The sequence below is a fragment of the Eupeodes corollae genome, chromosome 2 (assembly GCF_945859685.1).
Source record: "Eupeodes corollae chromosome 2, idEupCoro1.1, whole genome shotgun sequence".
Lineage (NCBI taxonomy): Eukaryota > Metazoa > Arthropoda > Insecta > Diptera > Syrphidae > Eupeodes > Eupeodes corollae.
This window is the reverse complement of record NC_079148.1, coordinates 5,066,556-5,071,245: the sequence shown is the minus strand read 5'-3', so window position 1 is coordinate 5,071,245 and position 4,690 is coordinate 5,066,556.

Genomic DNA, 4,690 nt, shown 5'->3' with positions numbered 1-4,690 from the left:
CCTCCCAGAATGAGCATTACTTACGATTTGGCCCGCATGTTAAGACACTCCATATACACAAAACAACACCCAACGTATGCGTACCTCCAAAGAAAGTCAAGCAACACGTTCTACCGCTCGTATACGTACCGAGCGACACGTTCCGCTTTCAGCCTTACTGTAGTGCAGTATACACAATACACATACCTTACCTATAACCTATAGCGCTGAGATAGGTTGCCAAGGAGTTACTCCTCCTTAAAGTTGGCTATCGAAATCCTAGCAATCTGGAATCCTGTGAACGTGCGAGTAAACTTAAAAAACTTCTTAACAAAGTCACGTCGCAGAAGTGTCGACAACTTGCGAGGATTCGACGTAATTTTTGTTTCTTTCTCTTGCTCCTTTTCTTTGTTTTTGTTCATTTTACTTTCTTCTGATGCTAACTGGTGCGGAGGAGCATAAAAGTTCCATCCTTGAGGAGCGCCAATGTTCGGCGGCTCATCGATCCGCATGATGTATTGCTGATGTTGGAGCATAGAAGGAGAAGGTGACCTATAGAACAGTAAGTTTTCCCGCAAGGAGCGGGAGATATAAGGTCCCCTAGGGCTGCGGACATAGAACTCCTTTCTTTTACTACTTGTTTCGTATGTTTAATTGTATCTCTTTGTTTCGACTTTAACGCAGGATCCTTCGGGAGGGAGAGATTTGGGAATGGGAAAATGGTGGACAAAAAGATGGAAGCACTGTGCAACTATAAAAGTTTCCTTAATGAGAAATTCACCTCCTTCCGTTGCCGCGTCGTTTCTTTCAAGCTCGGTTTCTTTATTGCTTCAACTCGATAGATTATCCTGACACTCGCTTAGCAAGTGGAGGGGGGAAGCTTCTATACTATCTCGGCCGTAACGTTAACGTATTGTGGATTGTATGTACCTATAGTTACATACTTTTGTCTATCAGCACAAAAGGGGGGCAATTGGGTGCTGGATGTTGGGGCAAGGAATTTACAACAGTTGAGTAATCAAAAGTTAGTCAAGTTGCTTTATAAGTTCTTATGCCTTTTTCTTGTTGTTGTCTTATTTCGCAAGAAAATAAAACTCCACACGCACCAAAAATATAAGGGCAAGCAGACTTACAACAAACTTTTGGCCTATGGATGATTGCGTGAGACTCAGTCTCCGAAAGAAGCAACAGCCCCCAACCCACAGGATATTGGGGATTTCGAGGACGACAACAAGTAAAACTACGACGACGTCGGCGAATCTTCAGCTGAAGCTGGGAATGGAGCTGGAAGTGGTGATGGTGGTCCTCTAGCTTCACTGGCCAAAGAAGAATGTTTGGAAAATTAATTATCAAGTAATTTTTTCTTTTTACTTACTTATACTTCCCTTTTTTTCGGAGGATAACATGAGGATGAATGGATGCGGGCATAAGTAAGCTGGATGGGTTGGGGTGAGTTAAAAGGCCTAAAATGGTATTTAATTAGCTTGAAACTTTTCCTCTTTTCTTTTGCGCAAAGCAATAAAATGAAAAATATTTGCAATATCTGTGCTTTGGGTTGTTGGGTAATTTTCTTTTCTGTTCTTTTTTGTTGTTGTTGTTTTATTGTGCCAAAGTAAAAGAGTGTTCATTGCTTTTGAACTAATATATATTTCAAAGTGAAATATTAGGTACTTTTAAGCGGGTTCTGAGTTTCATTTTATATTAACAAAACAAAAAAAAAGAAAATGCTGGAAGATAGAGAAGTTATTTGGGAAGAAATTTAAGTTATAAAACTTAATAACCATGAATGAATGTTGTATTTTATTGACAACAGTTTTTTTGTCTGAATTGACTCTTAATGAGTTCCATTATAAACAAAAAACAACTGCTCACTTTTACGTCGAAATTTTGAACATTTTCAAAAATATTGTCTTATTCATTGACGTTTTGAATGCCGTTCAAAAATAGTCATAGAACATATTGATCATCATATCAATACCGGAGTTTACTGTCTCTCAAGTTTTTGACACAACTCGTCAGTATTTACGGCAGAGTGTGGGTCGTATTCAACATTTAACATATTTCTGCTACAAGGTTTAGTCTTCAATAGCTTTCTTTACTTCGAACCATGAGATATTATAGTTTCAAAGTCTTTTAGAATCAAGTACACACTCTTTACTTTTTAACGACGAACATTTGTGCAATACTGAAAAATATCAGTGTGCCAGCATTGTGTATTCTAGGACACTGTATTTTTGTTTGTTACCATCAATATTCAAGTTAATACTTTTGCCAAGTTGTAAAAGTTTTTTGATATTTATATCTGAAATATAAAAGGCAATGTTTAGAACTAAGACAAAGCTGCTTGAGCCTACAAAATATAGTTTATGAGGCACAGAGATAAATAATGTGGGACTACTCAAAATCCATCTAACATATAAACCGTGTATTGTTTCGAGAGATTCATAAGTTTGAATGATAATACAAGTCAAAAATATTACGCGAATGAAGTTTTTATTATTTTAATCTTTTAAAAGATTTCAAGAAATGTATGTTATACTTCAGACATTTAAGAACTACTTATTCAGTATCACATTAGTAAAAAAATCGAACTTGAGGTTTTTATCAAATACAGTTGTCGAAAAAAGTAGGTCAAAATCATTTTGTGAAAGGAGTTAATACTTGAAAAATAAGGTTTTAAGCAGTTTCGTGTTTTTTTTATATTAAGACCATACATATTTTTTTTTGTCAAAAATCTGAAATCCAAATTTTCTCAAAAACTTTCTGACATATTCTTATGAAATCTTCTCTAACTTTTCTTCTTTCAGTTTAAAAAATAAGTTTTTGTTTTGCTCCAGAAGGGTATCTGCAAAAGCACCGTCTTTTGATTTCCAATTTTTAACTTTCCATGGGAAGTTATTGTAATGGATCCGATTTGTCAAATTAAAAATGTTGACATTTCTCGACGTTTCAAGTTCCTTACAGTCGATATAAAAGATTTTTAGAAAGATGACTGTGCGTGCGTTTGTACGTACGATAATACGTCCGTATTTCCGTACGTCCGTTCGACCGTACGTTCGCGACGTTTTTTTCGTTCTCCATAACTCAAGTACCAGAAAAGATATGGACTTCAAATAAATTTTGTTACACAGCTTATAAGGCGTAAAGATGCAGAAAGGGCTCTCAAGAAAATTGGGTGTAGTGTTTTTATACCATAGCAGTTCAAAAAAAAATTAAAATTTTGGTTAGCCCTAAATATCTTACGAACCAAAAACGATAGAGACTTGAATTAAATGTTATATACTTAACTGTATCGTGATACCAATTAACGTTTAAATCACAAAAACTGAAGAAAACAAATTTCAACTCGAAAATTTTACGAATACAAAATGAAAATGGCGAATAGAATTTTTAACATGTGGTCAAATTTTAAGAAAAAGCGAATTGACGGTTATTTTATAAAAACCTAAAATAGCATTACTCAAAGTTGAATTTCGACTAAAATACCTTTTCAAAAATTTGAGTGTATGGCTTTCAACTAATTTTAACTTATAATAAATATTGTTTTCAACATTCTGAACAATTTTGAGAAAAATCGAATTAACAGTTTTTTTTACAAAAAATAAAACCTAAACAAAAACTTTAATAAAAGATGGTAAAAATTCATTTCCGCTTCTAATATCTTCTCAAAACTTTGAAATATAAGCTTTAAACTTCGAGAAAAATCGAACTGACATTTTTGTTTACAAAAAGATAATAATAGTTTATAAAAATTGATTTTCGGCTCAAATATCTTTTCAAAACTTTGAGATATTGGCTTTAAACTACTTTTACCTTTAGACTTAGCAGAAAATTACTTTCGACTCAAATAGCTTTTCAAAAATTAAAAATATAAGTATTGTTTTTGATATTCAGTAATTTTTTATTTTTATTAAAATCAAACTGTCCGCACGAAATTTTTTTAGAAATTGATGTTCGTTTCTCGATATTTCCAGAACAATAGAAGATATTGACTTCAAACTCCTTTCATTCATCCAATTTGTACTTTTTTTGTATTAGAAATCAAAACTTTGAAGAAATTTTACTAAAATTTTTAAAAATTCGTTTTCGACTGAAATTCTCGTTAGCAAAAATAGATTTCGAGATCAAACTATTTCATTATATGGAAAATATTATTGGTAATTTTGAATTTTTTTAGAATAATAAAACAAAACACGAAAACCTTTGAAATTTTAAGCAAGACATATCGGGGATGGGAAGTTATTAGTGTGGGTCGCATCCCAGGCTCTTTTTTATATATGAAATAACAGCTTTTCAAAAATGTCGATAAAAAACTGGCTAACGGCTATTAAAGTCAGGAATTTTATAAAGCTTAAGAAAGAAATGTATTGACTTCAAATCTTTGATATCTCACACATACAAAGAAAGAAAACTATCAGTTTGGGCTTTTTTAAATATGATTTCCGTGACTAAGAGTTGAATGCGTCAAAACTCAATGTTATCTCAATGCCAATATCAATGAGTGCCACTTTCATCCAGGAAACTAATCAATTTCAGTATTGGTATGTATATCACAGATCACTTCTAATGGAATGATCATATATTCTATATTGCCAAAAAGCTGGTAGATGCTTAGGATTTCTCTGACGGTGCGAGAAATGTTTCAGCCCTTCTGATCTAGCTTTAATTCACAAAGCGTTCATTCGTCCAAACCTCAAATATAACTTCCATA